This window comes from Tenrec ecaudatus, chromosome 2 (assembly GCF_050624435.1).
Source record: "Tenrec ecaudatus isolate mTenEca1 chromosome 2, mTenEca1.hap1, whole genome shotgun sequence".
Classification (NCBI taxonomy): Eukaryota; Metazoa; Chordata; class Mammalia; order Afrosoricida; family Tenrecidae; genus Tenrec; species Tenrec ecaudatus.
The window spans coordinates 250,973,630-250,990,304 of record NC_134531.1 but is presented as its reverse complement, the minus strand read 5'-3'; the positions used below and the strand labels follow the sequence as shown (position 1 = coordinate 250,990,304).

At 41.6% G+C, this 16,675-nt stretch overlaps 1 long non-coding RNA gene across 1 annotated transcript; it reads right to left on the bottom strand.

The window, feature by feature from the left end:
- Positions 1 to 3,631: 3,631 nt before the first annotated feature.
- LOC142441418 (uncharacterized) lies at positions 3,632 to 15,135 on the bottom strand. Its single transcript, XR_012782900.1, has 3 exons — positions 14,993 to 15,135; positions 9,250 to 9,390; positions 3,632 to 6,358 (listed from the first exon to the last, which is right to left on the bottom strand). It is a non-coding gene; the product is annotated as an uncharacterized LOC142441418 (long non-coding RNA).
- Between the last annotated feature and the right edge of the window lie 1,540 nt (positions 15,136 to 16,675).

Below are 16,675 nucleotides of genomic sequence, written 5' to 3'. Positions count from 1 at the left end.
GGGTCTTTTCCAAGGAAGAATCCTTCCTGATCGCATGCCTGAAGTATGTGAGATGAAGTGATGCTACGCTCGCTTCTAAGGAGTGTTCGGACTGTACAACACCCGAGACTTAGTTGTTGTTCTTCGGACAGTCCGTGTACTTTGAGCAATCTTCATTAACACGACAATGCAAACACATTAAGTAGTCTTTAGTTTTCCTTACGCATTGCCCTGCTTTTACATACATATGAGGTGATTGAAAAGGCCATTGCTTGGTTCAAGACCACCTTAGTCCTCAAAATGACTTTGGTGATGAGCTGTGTTGGAATTGCACTAAACATACAAAAGTCAAGTGGTTCTGACCTGACCACGGTCCAGTTTTGGGGCACCATTTCTATAGCTGAACCCAGAATTAGGTGGAAAATGAATGAACTGATGAAAAATCAAATCCTAACAATTCTCCGAGTAATTAGGATTCTAGGTTATTTTCATAGATAGAAATTAAGGGGTAAGTCATAATGTTCTTTCTGTAAGTCTTTTAGCTACAGTCATATTTCACTGGGAATTGTCTATGACTTTACTTTTGCAGAGCTCAAATTGAATGGTGCAATAAAGGTTTGATTATGCTATAAGAATATACATAAATACCAATGTTCCTGACTTGAATTCCAGAAAACTCTTATGAAAATGAATCCTTTGCCCTTTAGATTGCAGTATAGATGTTTATTCTTTCTATTAAATCATTTCAAATGACGCTCGCTGCCAGTGCTGTACATTAGGTATCCTGCCAGTCAATGGCTAGACTGTGATGGCTCCCATCCAGGTTCTCATTTTCAGCATACATGACTTGAAAACACATTCTCCATATTATACCCTAATCCCATCCTGGCTCAGCAAAAGATACATGATTCAATAGAAGGCAAAGTGAAGGTTGAGAAAAGTTCCCCAAGAGTCAAAATGGTGTTATAAAGACTTACTATAAAATCCATATGCTCGCTCTGAAAAATGTTCCGAATACACACGAGAAACTCTGGCAGTTTCATGCTGAACCAAAAAGGTCAGATCAAGTCGCGGGAAGGCTTGTGAAACCAAAGCACATGCAAAACGCTGCCAGAAGAGTACCGGGGCTCCTATAAAGAATTCTACACAACAGGAGGCCCGAATTTCCAGCTCCAAACTTAATATACTTCTGCTCCTATCAAAGAACTCAAATGCTTATTAGAAACATCGGAAAAACAGAGTTACATAGGTATTGTGTGTCTCCGCTAAGTCAAACCCATGGAAATTTTAGCCACAAAATACCTCCTTTTGAATTAATAAATAGGAACACCTAACATTTAAATCTCCCCACATACCAAGATTGTACATGTCCATCTGCAACTTAATTTAGTGGGTCTGAGGAGATTTCTCCACATGTGTGCTCCTGGAAAATATTTTTTTATGCAGTTTACCATTAGCTGTCTTAGAACAATGTTTTAGGCATGGTGATTGGTGAAGATTACAAAGTGACATTTTATTCAAGGACTATCTTTGAAAATAAATTTTTCTTAATTAAAACTTCAACTGTGCAACTTAATCAAGGGTCCCTGAAGGACTTCCTGAGACCTTGCAACAGTATAAAAGCTTATGGTCCGTCACACCATCATTCCTATATTGTACCACATCCCCATGTCCCAGATGGAAAAATCGAGGAAGAAGGGGATACTTGGCTGAAGAGCCTTCAGCGATCCATTCCAGCACAAGCTCATGTTTCCAAATTCCTTTTGCTCTAAGTTTTCTAGAGCTGCTTCGGTAGACCTCGCTTCAGGCACGATCAGAACTCTGACAACCAACTAACTACATTGAACAATAAGAAATCGACTGCTGGCTTCCCTCTAATTGGCATGAATGAAATCAAAAGCCAATACGACCAAAAATCCTTGGCTGGAGCCGCATGAAAATTCTGACAGTAAAATTTGGAAACACTCAACCAGTCAGTAGAAAAACAATTTTTTTTAAAAAAAACTTCAGCATGCCCCTCAAGTCAACATAAATCAAGTACACAATAAGAGAGCCACAAAATGCTTCCAAGCTGGCCTGGATGGAGGAACTCACTAAGCTGCAGTAGAAATAATGGAGGAGAAACCCTCTTCTTACAACTGCACAGAGACTCCCAGGGATGTCCGCTTCTTTCTTTGATTTTCCCACCCAGAGGATGATGGCCACCTGGTAGTCTGAAGCAGGACTACTGCCTAGAGCGCAGGCCAAAGTGGAAGCTGAAGTCAACTCCCAACAAAATATTTAAGCAGACACGTCTATCTTGAGGAAAAGCAAAAAGAAAACAAAGAGAGAATGCCCAATATCTTGGCATTTTCATCCCCTAGAACGAGAAGTTGGAATAATGACAGGAAGAGATTGAATTTTGAGGATTCTTTGGTTTTGTGGTTGACTGCTAAGTATCCCTATATTTCAATTCAAAGGTTATTTTATTAATTTTTACAGCAACAGTAACTGCAATGAGTACAAAGGAATTGGTATTTCTTTTTATCCCTTCCAAACTTTGGAGATATTTTCTCTCTCGAAAATTATCCTATAAAGTAGAATGAGAAAAAGGCATAAAAGAAAACAATGGTTTTCTCGGTGTTCAGCGTAAGCCAGCAAAAAGAACAGCAATAGAAATCAAAATCCAAAGTCAGAGACACACTCCCCTTCCCTTCAGCAATACTTGTTACAGCGGAGGTATAAGGTGCTGTGTACCTGGCAATGAATTTCAGAACAAGTTCTTTCTCAGCGAATAATCCATTTAAAAGATATTTTCCAATGGCAAAGGGTTATCTGGATTATTCAAGAATGCATCCAAATCAAAGAATGTGAAAGCAAAATGTTTTACCCTCTGTTGAATAAGAAGCCCGGGTGGGTGGTAGGCTGCAGTGCGAATAGTCAGGAGCTCAAACCCAAGGACACTTAGGGGAGGCCGTCTGCTCCTGCTCCTGTGAAGACGCGCAGGCTCTGAAACCCTGAGGAGAAGTTGTACTCTGTCCTCAAGGGTCATTAGGCATCAGAAGCCACTCGATGGCAGTGAGTTTGTGTGGGTTTTTTTGGTTTTGAAATCTGCAATCCAAATTGCGGGTCATTCAAATAAATGGTTCGTTTATATAAAAGTATTCTGGTACAAATATTTGAGTTTTAGAAAAGAAGCTGCCCACTAAGATCACAGGATCATAAACCTGCTAAGCTAAAGGTCTGATAAACACCAATGACAATCCTCTCAATGGAAACTAGAAGATGGGGTCAATGAGCCAAACATGAGTACTGTCAATAAGGGGGGGGGGGTGTATTATCAAGATACTAATGACTTTTTAAAAATATATCACAGGCCCTTGCTCTTCTGTCAAAAGCATATGCCATCCTTTCTCATTAACTTCAAAACAGAAAAAAAAAATCCTATTTTACCTTTTGTAACTTGCTCCCTCACATCAAAGCCATAGGCACACTCGGTGAGTTCTGTATAGAGATCATTTTCATACATTTTTATTTATACTTTCTTATCCTTTAATATATGCTTTTTTAAGTCGTGTGTGTTTGAGTGTGTGTTGTGAATGTGTGTGTGTTTCAGAAATATCATGAGTACAGAGGAAACAGGAGTAAATGCCTCTTCTTAGCCATTTGAACAGAACAAGAATTAATACTTGCGACTGGATGTAATAAATTTTTACTCTTTAAATAATTGTGACATTTTAAGTAAGTAAAGAAAAATCTCAAATTTCCTGAGTCATTATCATAAATGTACCATAAATAATATTAACCCATTGTGCTTTCTTCCTATGAAGAGATTGTATGCAATTGATGAGCCTGAGCCAATAGAGTATGCCAACTCTTGTATAGATACCCTTTCCTCCAAAGAAGAGACTCTGTAGCCATTCTGTTATGTCGATAATTCCAGACATGAAAAATCAGCATTTCAGCAAAACTAAGGCACAAAACATGATTATTAAAAATCCTTTAAAAAGAAACCCCCAAAACTGTAGAACCCTAGAATTTACCAATCTCACAGTTCCCATTGGCCATGTCAGAGAAGTCCTTGACTCCTTCATGTAAAGTGCAGTTTCAAATAAAGAGAATCAAGTGAGGTCGTTTGTGGACTTCAATAAGGTCATAAACTGTGCTGCTATTGTCATGAGACTTGTCCAGTTAGCTCCACCTCAAGGTGACCCCGTCCGTGCACAGCAGCACAAAACACCGACCCCCGCACCTTGGTGAAGCTCCTAGGCATGCTTGAGCTCACCCTTGCAGTCACGGTGTATTTCTAAGTGCCTTCCAAACGCGGGGCCCCAACTTTCAGCATTGGATTAGATAACCGTGTGTTGCAATTCCCTGGGATTTTCAATGGCCAACTTTCAGAATTCGATCACCGGATTTTTCTTCTTTGCCTTAGACTGGAAGCTCCATTGGAAGCTGTACACCCTGCGGGACGGACCGACTCTGCTGGTGGTTGAAGTAGCGATGGCATAGCATCCAGAATCACTGCAAACACAAGTCACCACAGTACAACAAGCTGGCAGATGGGTGGTCGATGAGAACTATAAAAATAATCATATCGTAAATATGACTATTTAAGTAACCCACCCAGTAATCAACTGTCGACCCTAAAGACAACCGGCAATGTGACCTAGGGTGGTCTTCAGGTTTAAATAAACCTGAGTTCAAGTCCTGGTTCTGCTACCTACAAGCTTTGTATTCATCGACAAATCAATTTATTTCTCGAAGCCTTTATTGCCACGTGAAGAAGCTAGCTCTAGTTAATATGACCAAAATCATAGATTTGAAGTATTGTTATTTTTATTTCTTTCAGTTGTAATGTAGTTCACGCCCCACGGCCCCCCTCCACCCTTTATTTTGATTTTTTAGTGCTCATGAATGGTAGGAAGAAAGACTAACAGAAGCAAGAGTTCGTTTTCAGTGTTTTAAATTGTGGCTCTCCAGAGAGCCAGCAGCCCAGTCATGCTTGTTTAATGTGGTTTTTTTCTGCACCATATGTGTGTGGGCTTTTCTTAAGTGCTGTTTGTTGATGATGATGAGTTCCTGGAGACAGGGCTCTGTTCAGCACTCACTCCATTTTGCTTGGCCCGGCTTTGTATCGCTCACCTCCAGGAATGCTCCAGTGAGCAGCGCAGTACCTTCTGAAATTTCCATTTGAGGTAAAGTCCCCCTGCCAGCGAGCCTCATGAAGTCATTAACCCTCACCCTTTTTTGGTGTGTGTGGCTTCTTCCAAACACCCTCGAAAGGGCTGCCTGGGGGTTCTCAGCAGGCTTGTGCCTTCCCCCCTTCCAAAGCATTATTCGGCCATGCTTCCCAGAAGAACACAAGGGCCAGTGGACGCTGAGTTCAGAGGCTGACTCCCAAAGCCCAAACTACAGAAAACAGCTTCTTTCTGCTCCAACAAAAGGAATGGCAAAAGCACGGAGTCACAGCCCGAGGTTCCTAACTGATAAAAAAAATGAGCTTCCGGCTCCCGGGACGCCAATGGAGTCTAAATATTTTTGATATGTTTGCATTCAAAACAGTGCTATATTAAAACACAAGCCCTGAAAACGCAGGTCAAAAGCCAAGTATTTTTCTCCACATATATTAAATGACTGGGATAGTTGAGGAACTTTCCATCCAATCGGGATTGGGCCCTTTTTTGTTTAACCTTTTATGGTTAATTCATTTTGCAATCTAAGATGAGGGATACATTTCACTTTGGAAAGTTCTCCCAATCCAGCATAATATACTTGCCGCTTGTATTTAAATTAAAGGACTTCTCGGTGTGTGTCAGGTGTGCCTCGTTGCTGCGAAGCTGTGATCTTCCTTCTTGGGTGGCGGAGCCCCGGGTGGTACAAAGAGTTAACACACTCTGCTACCTAATAGGAAGTTTGAATCCCCCAAGAGGCAGGAGGTGCCTCAGAAGACAGGCCGGGTAATCTATTTCTAAAAAATAAACCATTACAAGCTCTATGCCCCACAGTCCCACGGTGACATAGAGTCATCGTGAGTGGGAATTGACACACAGAAACTGGTGACTGGTTTTTTGGGCGAAACCTTAATTGTCATACCTATGAAATGCCCACCCTCAATGTTACCATAGTTGAAAAGTTCTAGCAACCCCTGCTACAATCTGTCCAAGGAGAGTGCTTTGAACAAAGCTCTTTACATAGAAAATGTTTCTTTGCAGACATCCCGGGCTCTCCAAACAGAGGGCTGGAGATGTGAGGCTTTGCCAGATCAAGAGAGGCTCTCCTGCTTGATGGTGACCTGCACGTTCCGCGACGTGGCGAGCTTCGCAGACAGTCTGTCTGTGCAGGCTTAGCCCTGGTTCCCAAGGTTCTTTGAGGCCAGCGCCTGCAATCCCAGGGAAGTCTGAAAGAGAGTCGAAAGAAAAGAAGCACATCAAATCACAGTCAGTGTCAGAGAAGGCTTCCAAAAAATGGTACCTCTCCTTGAAAAATAACAAGACTTGGGGTTTAATATTGCAAAAATCATTGAAATGAAAAATCTTTCCTTCCAGCACCCAAGTGTGTGAATTCGCTGTTACACTCCAGCCCACTCTTTCATCTGTTTCATCAAGTTTTACAGCCAGTGGATCAATCATTTCATCAAGTTTTTTAATGCATCCACAGAGACTTTGCAACAATATCCAGGGCTCCCTCATCCCCGCCGCCTCCCCCACCCCCACTCCCACCCCCCCACACACTTTCCCCCTCATTTTTTGCATTGTGGACAAGTCTGTTGTTACTGGCAATGTGTGTAGGAACCAGTCCTGGTGACCTCTCTGTGAACCCACCAAAAAGTCAAAATTTGCAATTTCTTGTTCAGTGTACAACTGAGCTCTGACCTCGGGGCCTTTGCTGTGGTGACTTTCCCTAGGATATCAAAGGGACCGGTCATTTCAAAGTCCCCAGAAGCAGTTCTGCTCTGAGGATCTCTCAGGGAGGGACCTCTGCGTAAGTCTTCCAACTTATGATTCAAGTCCAAGGTTTTGTGTTGGTAAACAGAGTTGATAGCCTAAGTCTCTCCCTTCAAGAAGTGACAGGAAGACAAAGAGTGAAAAAAAGGAAGTGATTGGGGGGGGGGGAGAAAAAAGAGAAAGTATGGTAATGTTTTTTAAAGTAGTGGGAAAGAATCCGTTTTTGCTTCATGAGCGTACCAGTCTTTCCAACTTTTGGGAAAGTTCCATTACTTTTATCAGGCCTCTTTCCATTGCTCTCGCTGGCTCTTCTCATCCAGGGAGTAAATGCTTTCTCTGCCAACTCCAGCGCAATCTCCTACACCTGTGCTGGGAACATTCTGTAGATGGGACCTAACTCCAGGTGATTCCCATGCGCTTCCCGGTGACCTTGCTTCCCTCAGTTAGAGGAACTTCCTCCGGTGTTAGGGACAGCTCTTCTGCACTCCCTTAGCTGTTGGCATGCTGCTTTTATCAGCAGCAATTCCACTTGTCAAAACACTTACAGGTGCTTTCAGACACCAAGATTCTAGATCATCTTTATGGAATACATTTAGGGAGATGTTCAATGTGTAGGTTTATTCGCCCTTCTCCTTTATCCAACCTCTGGGATCAGGGTTCTCCCTCAGAACCACTCAGGTCCAATCATTACCATTGTATTTCAAAACTATGAGAAAAACAAAATATAAAAAAAGAGCATTCGAGGGTTGGAAAGTCTTTGGGTTTTAATGCAAATATTTCATGTCTCCAACTCTTCAGATCCGAAAAGGTAAAGTCGTTGTCTTCAGTTACCCTATAGTCTTGTCATGGAAATTGAAGGAAATCGTCTCATCGCATTTCATAGGCTGTCACATGTTCATGAGCCTTCCAGTTTGTTTGCAATGACAACTTAATTCCCTCACATTTTAACCTCAAATCGCCGTCCATGTCCACTCCCGTGGTCCTTGTTAACAAGGTCTGTCCTGCTGGAAGAGGCATCTGGCTGTCTCGTCGTCACTGAGGCTTCACACACAAACTCTGAAGAGAAGTGTTGGGACAGTTTATTCTTTTCATTGTTAAACTGCCCCTTCCCTCACGTGTCATGGAAAATCTTCCCTATCAAGTGGGTCACAAGAGTTGGAATGCAACACCGGGTCACCAGTGCCTTCAGCGAAAGCAGAGCTGCATTTGACAGGAAGTCTGTGAGGTGGTTGCTTGATAGCAGCCATACAAGGCAGCGGTGAGGGATGGGGGGAATACAGGGAGGCTCACAAATTTATGGAAAAGGGGGAATGAAAAGATACAGAACAATTTCCACAAACTTTTTGAAACCCCTACAACTATAAGGACTTTTGAAACTCTTTTGTATATCAATCTTACTCTGGCAAATAACTCATTTGGTAAATTCAATTTAATATTAAAGCATGCAGATTTGTCCAGATCTTTTATCCAAACTCATCTATTCACTACTAAACACGTGTGTCTCACGTCTGACCCAGAATCTCTCCAGCAGAAGTCTGTGTGTGAAAGGGTCCATGGATGTGTTTGCCTCCCTTAGTGAGAATTGTCCTGTGGAATACGTGCAATGTACAATGCAGACAAGGACTTGAAGAAACTGCAGCGTCGACTCTGGATTAAACATCATCTCACCTAGCCTTCAAACGGATTTACCTTCACCTAAATGTCCTACCTTAGGTAGAGCAAGATCAGACAGTTCCCAGGCGTTGGGAAGAAGACGTAAGAGCACACTTGACTCCAAATGTCTTCTTATTTTTCTTAAGCTGAGTGAGGTTGCTATTCTTTGGACCCATTTACCTGTCCTTTGTTTTTAGTGGAAAGTCAAGGGTGCTGTAGGGGAACCCCAGCGAGAACAATCAGAGCTCTTTGGTGAAAGCCAGTAAGTAAGGGACAGAGACTTTATGGATATCCGATCAAAGCCAGGAAGCTGAGAAGCCTTTGAGGCTGAAGCATTTGTGCAGGATCAGACAATAGAGCTCCTTGACCTAAGCCGAGAGTTATATAACAAGAGGTTAAGTAGACATGACTCAACATTAGAAAAATTCCATCAAGGTTAAATAGATATGACCCAACAATTTAGAAAAGTGACACTGCACACCAGAAGCAAGCTCTGGATAAATTTCTCTGGATCATTAATAAGTTATCAAAAGTGATTCATTAAGATTTAGACTTTCTTCACATAGCAGAAACTACTTAATTATACTCTTTAAGTAACACATTTTCCCCAAAAAACCCATTTTATCAGAAGCTAATTCAAATATACCATCCCACAGTTTAATCACATCAAGCAGTAGTGTACAATTGCTACCACAATCAGTTTCAAAGCATTCTCTTCCTTCTTGAACTCCTTGACATCAGCTCCCTTTATCCCCTCTTCCCCACTGTATCCTCCAGGAACCCTTCATCTTCTTGCTGCCTCTATAGGTTCATCAATCCTGGGCTTCATATACTGAAAAACAGAAAACATATAACCAAAATTCAAGGGGGTTACCCCAATAAAAATGCATCTGAGATAAACCGCAATATGAAAACACACACACACATGAAATGTCAAAAACCAGATCAGGCCCAACATGTTCCAAGCTTTTTGTCAGAAAAATAAAAAGTCATTAACAAATTAATGCAAGGAATTTTGGATTAAAAATATTTTCCTAGCTACATGTCCTGGGGTCAGTACAGAAGAATGATCTCTTACATTCTATGTATGTTGTTGTTGTCAGCTTCCATTGAGTCCGTTCTGACCCATAGTGATCCTACACACAACAGAGCCAAACACTGCCTGGTCTGCCACCTCCTCACCATTGTTCCTATGCCTGAGCCCATGGTTCTATGACTGCTACTCAAGAATCTTGGAATGATGATCCTAGACTAATAATACTTGTCAACCACTGGTTAAACGTTGTCTCAGAAAACTGAGTGACATATATATTGGTATATATTAGGATCATCTCCAACACTAAAAGTTTGATCCTTAAATCAGCAAAAACTGTTAGGAATGTTAGGAAACATTCCACCTAATGGGTATTTTTCAACATCAAGTACAGTGGAGATACACTATGACCTGATTCATTAAATTGTTTTTATATTGAGAACTGCACGTCAACTAAAATATACCTAAAATATACCTGCGCTGAGATGAAAATTCTACTCCTCTCCTTACATGTAAATGTACTTGACCAAGTAACTTAAAGTCTCTAAGCTTCAGTTCTCTCGTGGGTAAAATAGGAATGGGTAGATGTTCCTTCAACTGGATGACTTTTAAAGTCCCTTCCAACTGTGAAAAGGTGGTTGATTATGTGGATTTTATAACATTATTTGTCGATCAACTAAATATTAACCCTGTCCTCTGAAAAAAACAGAGAAGAAGAGCACAAAATAAAGTCTCACAAGGCCTCTGCACTGTGCTAAAAGTCTGCAAATCCCATTGACGTTAAAAGGAATTCTACAGATGTGGAAGGAAGACCATAAATAGTGTGCCCCGCAAGGAGAAACTGAATGACCGTGGCCCGCTAGCTTAACACCAAGGTTAAGTTCACTTGAGCTGTGATTTGGTACCTGGTATTCAAGGCACAATTCCACAATCCTTGACCCAATTTCATTTTCAACAGCAGAAAAAAAAGATTTGCAAACCCTAGAGGGAATATGTATCTGCCTTAGAGATTAAGCGATAGCACAAGTTGCAAGTCACACTACATTTCTGAGGACAGAAATATGTCCTAGGGTGTTTGCTTTTGTTTTAAACTAATATCTAGGCAGTATCTAAAATGTACCAGAACTCTAAAATGAAAGAGGAGAAATAAGGCACAGCTCTCACTCATTCAGGGTTGATAAGACATACACACAAATACAGCATAATGCACAATGGGTTGAGCCACAAATCATGGTTTTAAGTTCTCAAAGAATTTCAGGTGAGTGTTTGGCCAGATACCAACCATTATTATCAAGTCACTGTGACATATATAACATAGATATAAATTATATGTCCATATGAGCACATTATTATATTATGAACAAGGTGCATTTACATGCATATAGCTGCATATGTGAGGTCCACACATATTTGTTACAAGTCAGAAACTATAACCATGGTCATTAGCTATCTTAAGAAATGCATAGTGGCCATTTTAGTAAGGCATATAATTATCAAGCTAGCGACAGTGTTGACATGTGGAGTTCTAGACGATATTAGCAAATCTGATCATAGCAGGGCGGCGTTTTGCACACGCGGGCCATTCATTGAAATGCTTCTTAGAAACACTGCATTGAAGGGGAAGTGAGTGAGGCTACTCCTAAATCGGCTTCCTGAAAGTTTTCACAATTTTGTCTCCGGTTTAGAAAGCATGAAAACTTCTAAATCCCAGTCTTTTCATCTAAATAATGTTAATGAAATCTCCAGCAGCTCTAATGGGAATGGTGTAAACTTCCTGACAAGCTTGTCAGATGGGCCACATTCATAGGATTCGTTTGCTCCAAAACTGCGATTAAAATATGCAAGTGCATGAAATGAAGTCTCGCCTTCATTGCTTCATAGGAGCATTCTGACTGTACTGCTTCCAAGACGGTTTGCTCTTTAAGCAGTCCATGGTCCTTCCAATATTCTTTAACAGCCCCATAATTTTTAAAATCATTTTATTAGGGGCTCATACAACTCCTATCACAATCCATACATACATCAATTTTGTAAAGCACATCTGGACATTCATTGCCCTCATGATTCTCAAAATGTTTGCTCTCCACTTAAGCCCCTGGCATCAGGTCCTCATTTTCCCCTCCCTTCCCACTCCCCCCTCCCTCATTAGCCCTTGATAATTTATAAATTCCTATTTTGTCATATCTTGCCCTGTCCAAAGTCTCCCTTCACCCACTTTTCTGTTGTCCATCCCCCATGGAGGAGGTCACATGTAGATCCAAGTAATTGGTTCCCTCTTTCCAACCCACTCTCCTTCTACCCTCCCAGTATTGCCACTCACACCACTGGTCCTAAAGGGATCATTCGCCCTGGATTCCCTGTGTGTCCAGTTCCTATCTGTACCAGTGTGCATCCTCTGATCAAGCCAGACATGCAAGGTAGAATTCAGATCATGATATTGGGGGGAGGGGGAGCATTTAGGAACTAGAGGAAAGTTGTAATTTTCATCGTTGCTACATCACACCCTGTCTGGCTCATGTCCCCCCAGAGACCCCTCTGGAAGAGGATCTCCAGTCAGTCCCATCATTCTGATGCATCCATTCTTCTCCACTCTTCTTTATTCAACCTCTCCAACTCTCACAGGCAGATATGCATAGGAGGTGATTGAAAATGCCATGGCTTGAGTCAGGCGCACCTCAGTCCTCAAAGTAACATCCTAGTTTTTCAACACTTTAAGAGATCTTGTGCAGCAGACATGAATGACTGAGACACATAATAACAAAACATGGTTGGATTTCTAAAGAATTATGCCAATGAAAACAGAAAGATTTCTTTTAAAAGTAAGGCTACAAAAGGAAGCATTTTTGTTCTACAAAACTTTATAAAATTAAAAGGAATCAATTGTGACCGAAATAATAGTGGTTGTCTGGGGAGGGCACACATGTGGAGGGGCAGGAGGAAGGAACTACAAAAGAGCTCAAGGCAACTTCTTGGTATGATTTATACGATTGCTACCTTCACACATATCAGCCTTATTTAATTGTGCACTTTAAATACACATGGTTATTGTAGTCAATTTCAATTCAATAAAGTTCATAAAATACACACACAGAAAGAAAAGGTGAAACATAAATACAGGAAATAAGTAGCCCACATGCAGTGTAATGAATTACTTGATACACCCCTTCTAGCTAGAATCATTCTAGTCCCTATGCAAATAAAATGCAAATGAGGCATCTGTGACTCCAAAGGGGGATTGGATAGCTTGGTAATAATGCTAATAAGGTACATGGTACCCTAAGAGTATGGGGCTCTACCATGGGAAATGGTCAGTTTTGCCATCCACGTAGATTAAAAAAATGAGCCGATTCAGATACAGCAAGGGGAAATATCATTGTTGTGGTATTATGTAATCTGGTATTGATTTTAGAGGATTATGAGTGAAGGGGTGGAGTCTGGCCTGTCAATCTGGATATAACCAATGAGGTTTCTGTGTGGGCATGGCCTCCTGAGAATTTTGGGAACTCCTGCATTTTCCTCCTTGGAGGCAGAGACACCTCTCCTCTCTCAGTTCACTCCCTTGGAGACTCTCTGCTGACAACACTCACTCCCTGAGATGATGCTCTACTGACAAGACACATGGCGCTATGCCCTGGTAACTGGAGAAGCCACATGGACCTACCCTGATGCAACCAGAACTCTGGAGCATGAGAAGCATGTAGAGACTCCTGCCAGCGCTGAGATGCTTACAATGCCACTGGATCCAGAAGACTTCCAACCCACTGGCCTGTGATCTTCCTGCATGCCTGCATGTGTTTCATGAGTATGACGAGGATTTTATAGATTGGTATTGGACATATTGGTTAATATCAGACTTATGGACTTGATCTGGACTGGGCTGCGATGTTTTCTCAATATTCAATTGCTCTTGTATATAAACCCCTTTCTTATACACATATGCGTCTCTATGAATTTGTTTCTCTAGTCTACCCAGACTAACACAACTAACAATCATTCGGAAAGAAGAGCCAGGAGTGAAATCTATCTTGATAGCCCTGTTCTGGACCTGCTAGAGCCAAGAGCTAGAAATCTGCGATCTCAGGGGTGCCAGAAAGGGTCAGGGAAGCAGTGGCAGAACATTCAAAGCAGCAGCGGTTACAGAGGGGGTGTGAGACAGAGAGGTGGGTTTCTCAGTCAATAGAATGAGAAAATGGTGTGCCTTCAGGCAGGAGGCTTGTCGACTGAGGAGGGTGTCTCCCAGGCATTTGTTTTCCAATCCTAGGAACTTGAGTTGAGTACGTGCTGGCTGGAGCTTACTAGTGGAGTGGGCTCCTTTTGAGGTTTTATGGGCAGAGTTCAAGAGCTTGGTAACACTTGCTCAAGCAGGGCAGGGGCAAAGGGCTGCATGAGAGACTGGACTGGGCAGGCATGTGCCTCGGAGCATTGCTGAGAGAGGCATTGCTATCCTGTTTGAACCACAGAATCCGGAGTGTTCCTGCACTTCAACTGTGACCTGTTGCTTTACTATAATTAATAAGATGGAACAAATTCCTGGAGAAGGGCGTCATGCTTGGTGAAGTGGATGGTCAGAGAAAGAGAGGAAGTACCTTCACAAGATAGATTGACCCAGTGGACTCAAATCCTGGACTCAAATGTTACAACTTTGAAGGTAACACAGGACCCAGTGGCATTTGGTACGGTTGCACAAATGGTTCCTATAAATTGGAGCCCCACAACACTTTTCTAATCTGAACCCCAACATTGTGAGTCCAGTCTGTGAGTTCTGTGTGGCCACTGAAACAAATTCACCAAACCAGTAGACAAGTAGAGTGCTGTGCATGGGATGGCTGATGTCAGAATTGGTGAAAAAGTTGGAGTGTGGAGACATATCTGACCTTCGTCTCCTAGGAATTGGTAAGGATTCTGTTTCTCATCCCTGGTAAAGTGATGGGAGGTTAGACACCACTCCCCTGCTGTTTTTACAACATATATTCAGCTATAGTCACACATTCATTCATCCAACAGCCACTGTATAGCACACTGTGACAGACACTGTATCAGATAACAGGGGTGATAAAGATGTCTACAATAGACCTTTTCTTCCCCCGGAGTTCTCAGATCTATTATCCCAGAGATAATAGATACCTACTTCGGAGGGGGGCGGGGGGAAGCAAGCTATAGTATCTGCTTTAAAGATGATAGTTTTCCTTTCCATTATAAAACTATTGAATAAATATAATAAATAGTATTAGCAATCCCTGTTAATTGAAAGTCGTGCCTGTGTCGCTCTTTCTGTTATTTTCACTTTGTTACCCATGTACTATTTGGGTGGCAGTAGCATCTTCTCTTTTTCATGCTAGTTTATTAAAAGTCCCAAATCGTCCTTACATATTGACCATTACAAATAATACAGAAGACTCACGGTTTGAAGGGTGGGTTTCCCAGATCCCTGGCCACCAGTCCTTGTGCTTCCCTGCTGCTTGCATCTGAAGTGTGGGCTCCATTGCGATTAATTCCATCAAGGGTGCTCAGTAGGGAAATGGAGGGAAGAGTCAAGCCCATCAGTATTCTACTGCGAATCACAAAAATCTTAAAGTTGGACATAAATTCCAAGGTCATTTATCAGAGCTTTGATGGGTGGTTGGAAACAACATTTAAACTTTGGTTTAGGAATGGTATGATGCATTTCAGTCATGACACACACGTGCCCGCAAACACAATATTTCTTAGGCCCCCCAAAAGGAAAGGCACTATTCAAAATACAGATCTCCCCTATGAGTAAGGTAGAAAATGAAGCAAAGAGGAAAATGTTAAACTGAAGAGCACATATATTTGCCTTGGAAAGACTTTTTTAAAGCCTCTCCAAGAATTTGTGGAACTCAAATAGTTTCTTGGACACCTCAAGTCAATATAAGGTATATTACAAAATCGTTCATTCTTGTTCAGACCACTTATTTAATCTTTTTAATTTCTAGGCAAAAGACAAACTACTTACTTCCATTGAGTTGACTCAAACTCATACCAAACTTGTAAGATAGAATAGAACTGCTCCCATCCCCACCCCCACCTGAGACTGTAGGAAGTCTTGTCTCTCTTCTACAGAGCCTCTGGTGCAGTTAAACTCTTGAACTTGTGGTTAGCAGTCCGACATGTAACCCACTAAGCCACTACGGCTGTGAAGAAATAAAAGGAGCGGGGTGGGTGGGGTAAGGTATGGAAGAGGAAGGAAGACCGTTATGTGGGAGACAGAATACCCAGATTTTGGCAAGATTTGTGAAAATTATTTGACATAACGGTTACTCGATTTCCCTTTTATAATGATTGGCATTTAGAATTCTGTTAGATCTGTAGAATTCTCCAAATCTTCACATTTAAATAAACCTTATAATATTGGGGGAAAAGAACACATATGCAATCAGTTTGGCTGGGTATTCAAAACCTGTTCTGCTGAGCAGAAGGAAGGACGAGTGCCTGCTAACTAAGAGCACTATCAAACTCCATTAAAAATAAACCAGAAAGCTGATGTTTTTCTTATCCAGATTAAAGTAGTTTAAAAGAAGATATTATTTGGTGATTGAGTATGAAAAGAGGAATTACACTGGTACCCTCAAAAGTATAGTTTGTAATTTCTGTTCTGTCAACCTTTCTCCATCCTACACTAGGGGTTGGGATGCAAACAAAAGAAAATGCTTGATCCCAATCCCAGAAGTCAAGAAGTCAACAACAGTTTTTCTAGTCAACTCAATAAACCTAAATAGTTTTGGAGATGCATTTCTTTCTCTCCCTCTTTTTTTTTTTAGTTTTGCCACATTTTAATAGATTTTTAAAAAACAATTTATTAGGGGCTCATACAAGTCTTATCACCATCCATACATATACATACATCAATTGTATAAAGCACATCCATACATTCCCTGCCCCAATCATTCTCAAAGCATTTGCTCTCCACTTAAGCCCTTTGCATCAGGTCCTCTTTTTTTTCCCCTCCCTCCCCGCTCCCCCCACTCTCATGTGCCCTTGGTAATTTATACATCGTTATTTTGTCATATCTTGCCCCATCTGGAGTCTCCCTTCCCCCCCTTCTCTGCCGTCCCTCTCCCAGGGA